The sequence below is a fragment of the Squalius cephalus genome, assembly GCF_949319135.1.
Source record: "Squalius cephalus genome assembly, chromosome: 16".
Taxonomy (NCBI): Eukaryota; Metazoa; Chordata; class Actinopteri; order Cypriniformes; family Leuciscidae; genus Squalius; species Squalius cephalus.
The window spans coordinates 20,261,970-20,276,155 of record NC_137137.1 but is presented as its reverse complement, the minus strand read 5'-3'; the positions used below and the strand labels follow the sequence as shown (position 1 = coordinate 20,276,155).

At 39.0% G+C, this 14,186-nt stretch overlaps 1 protein-coding gene across 2 annotated transcripts in view; it reads right to left on the bottom strand.

Moving 5' to 3' along the window:
* The window catches only part of LOC307173529 (uncharacterized protein), a 42,901-nt gene extending 33,815 nt beyond the window's left edge, over positions 1-9,086 (bottom strand). Inside the window, exon 1 of one of the 2 annotated variants that reach the window (XM_079896705.1) lies at positions 8,736-9,086. The gene's annotated coding sequence lies outside the window, so the exon portion shown is untranslated. The remainder of the gene's footprint in view (positions 1-8,735) is intronic. The other variant, XM_079896707.1, reaches the window with a different exon arrangement.
* Positions 9,087-14,186: the final 5,100 nt, after the last annotated feature.

Sequence of the window (14,186 nt, the reverse complement as noted above, 5' to 3'; positions counted from 1 at the left end):
GTTTCATAAACAAAGTTCGGGAGAAGCACGTACAAATAATCAATCCAATATCAACTTGTCATCAAACAATACCATGTCTAACGTTACCCTATATCAGCATGAGGAAGCATATATTCACTCTGTCAACTTACCTAACACTCCTTGACAGTTTTTCAGCATCCCTCCACCACCCCGAATCCTCACTCTTGTCTTGTTCTCTCACAACCAGGAACACGGGGGAGTATGGCTACCGAGCCCACAGCCCTCGGACAGCACGTCATATACGCATTTAATCTATCTGACTTATTTGTGTGAACTCGTGAAATCTTATATATGCATTTATTCTATCTGACTTATTTGTAAATGTGAACTCGTGAAATCTCAATTCTCCAGCTGCAATCGTCTTTGTTGTAAACTAATTCAAATCAAGCACTCTTTGGTGACGTAGGCTAGGTGATTACGTTACCGTTGCTCATCTGTCCATCATCGTATAAAGCCCGCCCTGACAATTTGATTGGTCCGAACAATTTTTGTTCGGGCATAATAGCTCCTCAACGGAGCGAGTCCAGACCGAACTTCCCGACCAAAAAATATTGTGGGCGGGGTTCGGGCTGGCACCCAGGCTATAGGCCTACTGCTTTAAGTCAGAAGTCCACCGCACAGCGTGAGCAAATGAAACTGCAGTTCGCCTTACGTAGGGATGGCTGACGCGAAACAGTCGTTCCGAAGCTTTGCGAGATCCCGAAGCGCAGATGCTTCGAAACACTGATCCGAAGCGTGATTCAAAACACCCATGTCACATGACTATGGCCAAACGAAGCCACTAAGTGTTTCACTAAGTGTTTCATCAGGTGTGGTCCGCCGAATCAGCGTTTGATTGACACAGTCGGGAACAGACCACACAATCGCACATCTGTATAAAAGTGAAATCAACGCATATTGACCTCGTGGGTTTTTGTGAGAGGAGTTTGATTTTGAGATAGCGGATTTTTGGTGATATAGTGACAGCTAAGTCCTTCCACAGCAGAGAAATTAATATTTTTGAAATAAAAATCTCTAAAAAAGTGAGACATTGTTGCTTGATATCTTTTATTAATATTCATTTTGCAGGACCAAAATAACATTATGCACAGTGAGGAGCCTATAGGTTACAAGCTTCACATATTAGAAAAATACAACAATAAAAAAACAACCTCGTCAAGGTTGTTTCAGATCAACACCTGCAAGTGACCACTAGGTGTCACCGTTGAGACGGGTGTCGAATTGATTCGAAGCCTCGAAACAATATGGCCCATTTGGTTCAACTGTTTCATTGCTTCACGAAGCCTCGATCTGCCCACCACTAGCCTTACGTTCATCATTAGTTACTGGACAGACCCATTGATACCTTTTTTCATATCTGGAGAGGACGTGAGCTCGACATGGTTTTAAAAAAAACGCGCATTACGCCCGCTTATAGCGCATGTTCTCTAGACTCCGTCGGTATGGAAACAAATGCTGCGTTCCAGTCCACTTTTAGACACGCACTTGCGAACTTCCCTAAGCACTTCCCCTCGGGGGAATCCCCGCCGCCATTTTGAAGTGCGTTCCACTTCGTGAAGTGGACGAGGGAAGTTTAGATGGACAGACCCTCGTTCCCTCGATTTTGACCGAGGGAGCGAGTCTACTTCATATGTACACTTCAGGCACCTATATGTCCCACAATGCAGTACGATTGTGACGTCACCACAAATCTTGTCTAATCACCACCACAACAAACAACTCTATGATATATTGATTATATATTTTTTTTAATTTAAAACAACGCACACACACCTATATACATTTGGATGCTACATTAAACAAATTCTTAAAGGGAAAAAATTTAAATAATTAATCAACTCTTTAGCTGATTCCAAGTGATCAAGGGCTTAGGACGTTCCAGTTCAGCCCATTGCAGTTTCCGCCAGTAGTGGGCACTCGTGCATCGTAAGCAATGACGTACATCCGAGTGAACGAGACGGAGGGAAGTTAGCGAGTGAAGGGCATGACAATTTTGGACTGGAACGCAGTGAAAGATGCTAACATGCAATCACCTGCAAATGCAAAGTGACATCACAAAACTTCTCTACTACTTCTTGTGAAATATATATCATTATCCATACTGCAAAATCCTTATTTGTTTATTCAACTATTTGTGGGTCTATGTAAAATACGGGACAAATCGCGTCCTGTATTGAATGATGCGTACCTTTAAATTTAAATGTACCTTTAAATTTAAAAACGATTCCGTATTTTACAGGACGGGTGGCAACCCTACCAAGCCATTTTTGTAATCTTCTTTGGTGAGCCAAATATCTTGAAACGTGCATTTTCCAATTTCCAGGCATCACGTTTCAGCGGTTTCAGCTTATTTTTGCAATGTTTCAAGGTGTCTGTGAAACGTTAAAGTACCATCGTAGTTTTGTGTGCGCGTGAATGTCATGGCAATGTACAACACTAAGTAGGCTACCTCACGTGGGAAACACTTAACGTAATGAGTAAATGCGCGTAACTAACGTAAATCAAGCAAGCTAGTATGCATAGGCCACGAAGTGTTGGCGAAATAACATTAGCGGACTGGAGGGAATAATATGGATTTTTTTCCAGGAAACTTCTTGCACAAAATAAATTCAAGCACTTTCAAGGACCTGTATCTATGTATGTTTATTTTCAAAAAGTTTCCAGGGCCTTGAATTTTTTTTTTTTTTCAGATTCACAAACTTTCAAGGATTTCAAGGACCCGTGGGAACCCTGATTAGCCTACATTATGTGTTGTTCAATAAAACCATATTATTACATGCTTTTGATTTTTGAAAAAAATATTATACATAAATAAACTTTTTCAGGTGGGTCTAACAGTAGGTTATTATTCAGGTAAGACATACTACAGAAATTAAAGTAATCAAATGTAAAATAACACTGAATAGTCTTCATTGCAAACATAAAATACAGATTAATAAAATTAAAGTTATAAAACTTATTCAGTTAAGAGCAGAGAGCTATTTTCTTTGTCTTTTGTTCTTTATTAACATGACAGACAGCAGCAGGAATATTAGGCTGCTGTCACTTTAATAGTTTATGTGATCCAATATACTGTTACACAACATGCATTATCTTTATCAACTAGGCCTATATTTACATTCCAAAACTGACTGTGTTTAACTAAATACTCGCTAAGACATGCATTTTGACATCATTTTGTATTTGACAGTTTAAGCGCAGTAAGCCAATCATTTTTGTACTTGCGACTCACAATCTGTTTGAGACTGAGAGGCGGCTTGTGCGCTCCACTTATATGGGGTGAATTCAGGTTGATTGGGACACTTTTTCCCAGTCATCTCAATGGCAAAAAGTGTCCCACTCAACCTGAATTCACCCCTACATCAGTGATGCACACATTTTGTGTGAACGCGAAACCTGCGGGAATGACTACAATTATGCGCAAAACAAGCACTATTTAACCTGTGCGAATGAGACAAATGAGTGAGAGGAGGCGGGTGTGTGTCACTTCGCCGTCAGAAAGAAGAGAGCAAGAACTCACAGCTGATGTTATTTCATGTGTCGCTGACAACAAATCCGGCTCAGAATCGGAAAGACGTGAGACTGACCAGTCGGTCACTGGCCTGGGCCGATCATGCTGAAAATTGGCCGATTCCGGTCCCTGACTGGGCGATCGGTACATCGTATACTAGCAAATAATTTTCATGCAGAACTTAACTTACAATCTAAGTGCCAAACTTTACCAGGATGTACCTGTTCTCAAAATTCACCATCAAATCAATTATTAAAAAAATAATAATAATAAAAATGTCATCACCTTAACTAGCTCACAGTAGGTACATAAACCAAGGCTGTAAAAAGCACTCGATCAACTCAGATTCCAGTGGAAAGTTAAACAGGAAAACAATCCTCAGGCAATGCATTATAGTTGTAAATCAAAGAGCATAAATAAACATTTTTCGATTAACAAAAAGCTTCCAGAGTTCCTGTGAAGACACACACATAATCATTGTGTAGTACTGTAGTTATCAATTCAAACCCATAAAGATTTAATGGCTTTGGGAACTCTATACAGAGAGATAATGAGAAAAAATGATCAGGAATCATACTTGCAGGTTATTTAAAATTACCAAGCCTGTTTCTTAAATGCATACCATGGGCATAAAGTAGCTACTTCATTACAATACTTCATTACATTATTTTGGGGAATCAAGGAGGAATTTACATCCATTGTAACTACAAGAACATCAAAGTGTAGGAAAGTAGAGGAAAGAGAGTGGGGTAGTCTCATCTCATAGGTCAGACTCAAAACTCGACTTTTTACCCCCTTTCAGTTTCATTTAAATACTGAAAGTTCAAGCCACATGTCATCATGGCGTAATGTTGTTTTCAAAAAAAAAAAAAATACTCTTAATGAGCACACACTACAGTGAATGCTACCATTTATGTGAAATGTACACAACAGAGTATTTAACCTAAAGCAATGCATTGTGTAACTGTGTTAAATGGAGTTAACTAGTTAAATCAGATTCGGGAGCGGGGCCACAACTCAACCAGTCACCTGACCTCTCAAAACCTTCTTATATCAGGCCGCCCCATGCAGTGCTGTTTGGCTCGTGTGTGAACACACTATTTCATATCTTATATTCAAGTGACAAAAAAGATAAATATCAGCTGCAGAATTTTACTTTAATAATATCAGGTAACAAATTTCTAGAAATCGGTTTCAGTTTAATGTCCATTGTGATTAAACTAGCTGCTTTGTACAGTTGCTGTATCAATGTATTTTAATAGGAAATTTCAATCAATTTTAAAAGCTCAAAAAATTATTTACTTTTAAACAATTGAGTGTAATAAAAAGTGGAAACCTAGGGTGTGTTCACACTTGTAGTTCGGGTCTCTTGGTTATTTGGGTCCGGACCAACACAGGGCTCCAGACTGCGACCAAAATTTGAGAGTGTGCGACTGAATTTTACATCCAGTCGCACATGTGCGACCAGTAAATTTCATCTCGTATAGTGTGTCAAAGTGGGCGACAACCGACGTCGCGTCTGCGATGCTTTACGACATCATGACAAAAAGACTAGCATGTTTAATTTTTTAACGGTCCTCCATGACGGGTTCCGTCAAGAGTGAATGAGTGTATGTGTGCGCGAGTGAGTGAGTGAGAGAGTTATGAGTGAGCGAGCGAGCGAGAGTGAGTGAGAGAGTGTGTGCGCGAGTGTGTGAGTGAGTGTGTGTGTGTGTGTGCGTGCGCAAGCGAGAGTGAGTGAGTAAGTGAGTGAGTGAGAGCGTGGTGAGTGTGTGTGTGTGTGAGTGCGTGTATGTGAGTGAGTGCGTGTGGACATATATGTGCGAGTGAATGTGTGTGTGAGACGGCTCGCGATGACTGGTCGTAAAGCAACGTGTAGTCTGACATGTTTCTTGTCCACGACATGACAAGATTTTTAGGAGTCAAAATCGTGTAATCTGACACAGTGACTACCGTAACATACAAAACAATTGTGTAATCTGAACCAGGCATAACTATAACTATGGTATACTATGGTTATAAAAGTAGTGTACATCTTTTTCCAGCACTTCAAAACTATATCATATTTAAATGTTATTTTTAATGTGTTGACCAAAACATTTTTGTTCATCCTTTAAAGATTGTCTCTATTTATAAAACTGAAAGTTTCAAGAAGTAGGAAAACTCACACTTATTTAAAATTACCATAAAATTTAATTACCATTGTAAACATAGCTGCTGAGGGCGCTTATTGGCTATTTTCACTCCCTAATATCTATTTTGTCACTGATGAATGATAAAAATTAAAGTTAACTTTATCTATACACCTCAAATTAAGCTCAGTGCTTTGTCATCCCACAGTGCTACCAAACACTTTCTGTAGAACTTAGTGCCGCTGCCCTCAGATGTTAGTCTGGAGCCCTGTGATCTTAAAATAAAACTGCAGCATCATTTATGTATGTTAAGTCTATTTATTATCAAAGCATTTGTCTGTAATAGTTATTTAGGGGGAAAATGTGAAGGTGTGCCCCTAAATTTTCTGCTTGCGCTCCTAAAATTTTAAGTCAGGGGCTACAGTGCTCCTAATAAAAAAAGTTAGTCTGGAGCCCTGTTACATTTAGTCCTGGTTCACTTAACATTCACACTGTCATCACAGAACCTAAAGATACAAAAAAAAAAACATCCAAAAACTTTTATGACATATTGCGATGGAACTTGTCAAACATCTGAAACAATGCTGTGTGCTGGGCTAAATGTGCATACATATGATGTATATGATGGAGCTGACAACTCGTGAAGAGCTTATAAAATCTATAAAGTTGGTGGTTCTGGAGTCTGTGCCGAACTGTGATGGGCAACATCGCGACTATGACAAAAAAGAAAAAAGGCATGCTTGAGCATTCTGTCCTTTTTAGGGTCACATCTTGTGACATCATGTCCTGTTTTTGGTTTGTTTACATGTCTTTGGTCCGTGTAGCATTCAAATCCCATTCATCCGCAACCAGAGTTCGTTTGGAAGCGGACCGAGACCCAATTTTTTTCAGGACAAGGGTTCGGATGGCAGCGCTCACACGTATTTAAATGAACCGCACTAACGGAGCAATCGCACAAAGGTTCGTTTTAATAAAACTGAACATGCCAAGTGTGATTTTACTTTCACTCAAGTATGTTTTGGGTTAGATACTTTGACTTTTTATTGAGTACAATTCTGACAGAGTATCCATTCTTTAACTTGAGGTTCTAGGACAACAATAACCCATTATAACCTCAACCTTTTTCAAGCTAACTTTGCAAAGAGAATCTCTAAGCCAAAATAATGATTAAAAAACAAGCCAAACTACTTATAAAAATACTTTTGTCCACACTCTTAAAAAAAAAAAAAAAAAGGTAGCCAAGCCCAGGTGATTGGCGCTCTTAAGAAGGAATGTAACTCTTTTCTTCAGTATAGTTTTACTATCTTTCAACTAATCTGGTAAAAACCCAGTTCAGCAAGAACCAACTGATTCCCTTGAAGCCTTTTTACGCCATTGTGTTTCCTGTCTTTTTTTCATGGTGTGTGTGTGTGTGTGTGTGTGTGTGTGTGTGTGTGTGTGTGTGTGTGTGTGTGTGTGTGTGTGTGTGCACAACTGACACTCTGGTTCAGCCAGTTTGGCAGAAGTAAAATACTTTCCATGCTCTACCTGAGCAACAACACCAATGAATGAGCATGGCAGGGCTTCAGTACACACACATGATGAAGCCCATCACCTGTACACAAACTACAGCTGACGCCATTCAGCATATATCTGGGCGGAAATCACCTGACAAGTGGAATCGCAAAACAAAATCTGAATTCTAAAACGTGAAAGGATATATAAATATGCCTGTATTTGGTTGACTTATTAAGATTCAACTGAACTATGTTTATCAACAGCTTTTAGATGCATACACTACAGTTCAAAAGTTGTAATGTTTTTAAAAGAAGTATCTTATGCTCATTAAGGCTGCATTTATTTGGGAAAAAAAATACAGTAAAAACAGTAATATTGTGAAATGTTATTGCAATTTAAAATAACTTTTCTATTTGGATATATTTTAAAATATTTTAATTTATTAATTTATTTCTGTAGTGGCAAAGCTGAATTTTCAGCATCATAACTCCAGTCTTCAGAGTCACATCTAATATTCTGATTTATATTACACTAACAGTCACAGGGATGCATTAAATTTATCATTAATATTAAAAACAGTTGTGCTGCTTAATATTTTTTATGGAAAACATGACACTTTTCTCAGGATTCTTTGATGAATACAAAGTTTTAAACAACAGTATTTAGAAATCTTTTGTAACATTTATCATTATATTGATCAGTAAATGATACGAATCCTTGTTGAACAAAAGTGTAAATATGACTGACCTCAAACATTTAAAAAGCAGTGTAGCTGATACCGCCCCCTTTAAAGACAAACTCATGAACTGTATGCAAATATTTCAAGACAAACTAAGAAACTTGTAAGGCATGCATAAAGTGCTACAATACCAAGCAGAGAATCACAGGTCATAATAACTGGAGATCCACAGCTTGACTGAATGGAGAAAAACTTGATTAACATCTACCAGAAATAAACCACAACTAATGTTTATCCTGGCAACAAAAAAATGTAAATTATTACTGAGAAAAACTAAACAAATCAGAGCAAGCATGACTTAACTAGGCTACATCGTACACTGTACAATAAAGCATACAAGAAGCAGAAATGTAAAGTCCACCACAGTTCAAGCTTATTGGAAATGTCCAACCATATAATGGTGACATTAAACCACAAAGACACTTAAAATACCACAGTACCAAAACAGAATACCATAGTAACGACTGAAAATCAGTTATGGGATCATGGTCCCTTTCAAACAGCTTTCATAATATTTGTAATTTTGTTTAATTTCTATTGTGTTGACATTGTTAGCTAATACGACAATACCTAGAAGTTCCCTATGAAAACGTAAAAGTTTTGTTGCATTAGCAATACATAAAGTAAACATATTGTTTTGCCGCAAACAATGGTTACAGTGGTATTTTTGTAATGGTCAGAAATGTAAATAGCTCGCGTGTGAGTTTCTTTGTTAGCTGATTTGACTAGCCTGCTTTATTATTCTCATTTGTCTGAAGATCAACAGAAGCAGCATGACATAAAGCAGGTAAAACACACGCAGAGTGATAAAAGCACAACGTTTCACTTTACACACCTTTTCGTCAAGTTCAAAATAGCCGTCTGTCTGTCTGTCCCACCTGTGTGTGAGCAGTTTGGGATCTGAGCTCAACCAAACTTCGCTGCTGTCTGTCGGGATAGACCCGAGCGAGCGTCGTCCTGTTGATCGCTGGTTAATGTTCCTCGGTATTTAACGTTAGTAGCTTTATCCCGCATGAATCGCACCGGGACACCATTCCTCACACCTGTACCGCTGTATAAACGGCCGTCTGTCTATGAACACTATCACAGGCTCACTGGTTCACACAAACTTGCTGAGGGAGCCGGAAGGCGGTATGGGATCGCATTGCACGGAAGGATGGAGGATTTGTTTTGGTACGCCAGACTGGGACAGTGTGGAGGGGGAGAGTGAGTCCGTGCGCCCCCTTGTGGGTGATTATAAAATAGGCCAAGATGTCCTCGATTGACGCTTGGCTTGGCGCAAAAACGGATTTTTATTTCCTTCAAGCCTGTTGCGTGGGTGAAGTACGACCGTGACAACTCCCATATTTAGTCAGTTAGGCAGACTGCAATCATTTACTTCACAAAAGCAAAACACATATTTATATGCACGCTTGATGTTGTAGGCCTAATGATAACAATTAGTTGTATTATATTGACCAATACCTATAAACATAGGCCTGCATGCCTATAACGTCTATATACCTTTATTATTTAGTGAGTAGGCCTACTTGCACTTCTTTTTCACAAAGGCCTACATTGACAAACATATTTGCACATGTGAAAAGAATTGGTTTTTCCTCAGTTTTGAAGGCTGTGTGTACATACTGTATGTGTAGTGGTTTGTAGACTAATAAAAGTAGATAAAAGACACAAAGTGTTTTCCACAAGCATGCCATTGCCTGATAAGTATTACAACGACTGACCTCCTCAGGTTGGAATGCAGCCTCTCAACACCAGCATATTGTCTATAACCAGTTCAACTCTCATAAACTCATAATCACCCTCATAATCACCTACAAATTGGTTATATAATATCTGCATTCTGTGGAGATATGTCTAAGACATATCTAAATAAAATAAACAACATGCTTCACACACAAACTAGCCGATAACTTTAAATAAAAAATACTACTAATAATAAAATGTGTTCCATAAAGTGAATGTATCGTTTTGCAATGTCTTATATTTATGTATTTATTTGTAATTTGTTGTTCTGTTTTATAAATTAATGCTGTGGAAGTAGCCTACAGATGGTGGCCTCAATGGGTGTTTATCTAGTTGTGAATGGAGGTGTTTCCTGTAGCCAGCAGAGGGCGCCATTACACTTTTAAATAAAGACTTTCCCTGCGTCCCAATGTCCATATCCATCCTAAATGTGAGATTAGAATAAGAGTGTCCCAAAGCATTGTATGTTGAAAAGAGTAGGTCTATGTCAAAAGTCCCCGTTTGGTCTACTATTTCCAGTAGATTTACAACTACATTTACAAGAAGTACTACAAACACGAGTAAAAGGTGTAAAAAAGAAACTACAAAACATGGCGGATGTGCGCGACCGACGGTGAGAGGTTTAGATAAAAGTTTGAGTGACTAATCAAAGTTAACCTGATTAAAATATATATATATATTTATTTATTGTTATACGTGTTATATTTAATCTCCAATAACAATGTGGACTTTTATAAATATCCGTATGGCCATTAACTTTTAAATGCATCATGCATTAAAGGTCCCGTTCTTCGTGATCCCATGTTTCAAACTTTAGTTAGTGTGTAATGTTGTTGTTAGAGTATAAATAATATCTGTAAAATTATAAAGCTCAAAGTTCAATGCCAAGCGAGATATTTTATTTAACAGAAGTTGACTACAACGAACGGCTCGATTGGACTACACCCCTCTACTTCCTTCTTTAATGATGTCACTAGAACCATAACCTCCGCCCACAGGAATACAGGCGTATTGATATATACCTATACTGACGCTTTTGACATTTCGTCCACATGGAACACACATGGGCCATGGCACCCTTTAGCGTCAATACGAGACGCAGATAGATATGGGCCAGAAGGCGCCTCCTAGCGGTCTAACCCTACCCCTACCCCAGACCTAAACCTACCCATAACCTGTGCGTCTCATATTGACGCTAAAGGGTGCCATGTGCGTTGCATGTGGACGAAATGTCAAAAGCGTCAGTATATGACGCCCTAGGATGAGAACGCGTTTATAGCTCACTGAAAAATAGTGCTCGACTTGGCGACCCATACAAAATCTCCCGCGACCCACTTGTTTACAAACAAAAGTTGTATGTCTGAATCCACAGTAGGTTAGGCCTACTCAAAAGAATAGACAAAAAAGTACCCGGATAGCATAGATTTTGAAGTGTAATGGACTGGAGAGGATTTGTGAATGGAGGTGAAGCAACGCAACTGAATCTGGTAGGTCACATGACAACATGGCGGATGTACAGCATCCATATTACATTCATACTACACACACTCATACCATATAGAACATACTTTTTTAGCAGTTGTGAAGTAATTACTTATTCAGATTGAGTTCCTACTCAAGAAGAGATAGACTATGCGATTTCAGACACCGCCAAGTTTTGCATTCAGAAGGAAGTAATTAATATAAAGCTATTGTATTGTAAAACTTTTTTTTTTTTTTTACCAAAAAGGAGGACCACCATGGATTTGAAAATGAAGTCACAAAAGGAGGATGAAAACAAATGTCGTGACCCCTCTGACATTGAGGAAGCCAGTCAGGCCACAGAGCTGGAGAAAATGGAAATGACAAAAGCATGGGGTTGCTGAAAAAAATATTAACTAACATGATCATACAAACAGCATGGAATTTTCTACATTTTGTGAGTCAAAAGCTAACAGCAATTAATATTCATAAAAGCTCAAAGCTATTAATTTCTCCATTCCAGTAGGTGATGAGATTGTGCCAATGATAGTATCAAAAGCCAGTATCACACCTCACCATCTCATTTCTGACAGAAAACAGAAATACAGAGTTGGATGGGATGAGGGAATATCTCGTCAAACAACGGAAGAGAACAGACAGGTAATAGAATACACGAAGTTTATTAAAGGGGACATATCATGCTAAATCCACTTTTTTAGCCCTTAAATGCATTTTGTTGTATATTTAGAGTGTTTAGAAGTACAGAAAAGTTGAAATTATTCTCTTCAGGTGCTTCGTTGATATCTTTATATTCTGTTTTGGCCTTATTTTTCAACCTGTTCTGATTTTTCTGTTATCTATGACGTTTTGTGAACTATTACATCACAGTATTTGCAGCGGAACTGCCAAATAAGGACATTGACTTCCAGCCCAACACTTCGAGCAATCCGCCATTTTTATTTCTCGCTGCAATTTTGTAGTCCAAGCTAAAAGATGCAGAAGTTACGAGAGGGTAAGTTAAAATGTTCGGTTGTTGGATGTAGTAACCCACACGCTTCATTACACCGTCTAATGTAGATGAACTGCCGCGTTTGTGACAGGGAGCATGTTTAACTGAAAGAACGAGCAGAGAGACAGAGACCCGGTCGCGCGCACGCACTCTCTCTCTCTTCGGAGCCAGGCGAAAATGTAAACAAGACACCGTCTCCAAACTAGACGCTGTCTTGCTCTCTCTCCCTCGCACATATTAATCAAAATAAATCGACACGGTGGTAAAAGGTCGGAAGACCAAAGTTTCACGTGTAAATACAGTAACACACCATTGCGATACATCCATATGAAGACGTTGTTCTGCAGGTTCGTCGTCTTCATTTTCATCTCGCTCCGGCTCCGACTCTGGCTCGAACATGTAAGGCTGGCTGGACAAGTCTTCCGTTGTTGACATTTTGTTAATAACGTGTGAATAAAAAGTTTCTGTGCAGCTAGATAATCGTATCTCTGCTATCAAACTACAAAAATGGCCGAACGGGGTGGAGTTGAACCGAGTGTCACCGCTGCAACCTGGAGAGGGGGGCGGGGTATGAAGTGTCTCTGTTTTACTTAAAGAGACCGCACCAAAACGAGTTGCTCTCAGACGCACATCAGAAAAGGGGTAGAAAAGGGGCCTGTGGAGCTATAATAATGAGGAATTCAGACCCAAGCACTGCAGTTCCGCTTTATATAGACTACAAATGTATGATTTATATGTAAAAAGGAACGATTTAAAAGCATGATATGTCTCCTTTAAATGAATGCAGGGAACTATGTTACATTTGACACTGAAGCTTCAAAGCGCGTATCGAGTATGCAGCGCAATCTCTCATGAAGCTCCGTGCCGGAGCGATATTGTTTTCAGAGAAACATGTGATCAACGAAAAACGAAGCCTCACTTTTTTTCCAGTCGAATGTTTGAACCCAGACCACTACTCAGGTTTTTGGACGTTTAAGTCCATTTACTAATTATTTTTTTTTCTTAATATATATAATTAAGCCTACAGCCTATGTTACATGATCATATATTCTGACACATAAACAGCATAGAAAGCATAAAATAATTAGACCAACATTTACTTGCATCAAGCAACTCTTTTTATTTCTGTATAGTATTAATAAATTGTTATATTTATTTTATTGCCACACTTTAATATGTGAATTATATTATCAGAAAACTGAACATTTAGCGTTGTCAGGGTTTTATTCGTGCTTAATGGATAAAACAACAGCGCTGCGCACTCAGCTGCTCATAAACATAGCTGCTATAAATTTGACCTGCCACAAGATGGCGCTGTTTTCGACACTCTTGATGCTTCGAATCTTTTCCTGAAACATTCAGGGGAAAGCCTCAGGGCTTCATTTGCCCATCCCTAGGGAACAAACACTGGTTGAAGGAAGGGTGAATGTGAAGTTCAAGCAGTTGCACGGTGACTTAGCTGGGTGGAATATGATGATCTCAGGTGCAGGTGGTTGAAGGATGGTACAGGCTGAAAACACACAACGGCTCGGGGTCGGTAGTCAGGTAGACGAGACCAGACAAGGGAGTGCAGGAGAAGTGTGTCTTTAGTGCTGATGATGAGGTGATGGCTGATGGTGTGCAGGTGGGAAGCATGAGGGATGCTGGGAAGTGAAGTGCAGTATAGGTGACAGAGCTGGTGACCGTGACACATCTAGTGATACGTGTAAGGACTCAACTGACCAAAAAAACAAATCAAACAAGTGAACTGACCACAAAATAACTAATGGAGTGTAAGTAAAAAAAATTACAAGTTCACATTTCATTTCATTCCTCAATTATTTTTATGAATACTTATCTGAGCACCTTTGAATGTGTCTCCCTTCACACGCAGTGAGGCAGGAGAAAACCTCAGACGCCTGTAACTTTCTGTGTACAAGTTCAGGATATGGTTCATTTGAATCAAGAGACCGCAAGGACAGCTTAGTTTTCCGGGATAATGTTGAGCAGCCCTTTGAGGATGAGAATGAAGCTTCAGCTCAGAATAAGAGCAGTGAGGTGGACAGAGAAAACTGATTATGATCTTAAATA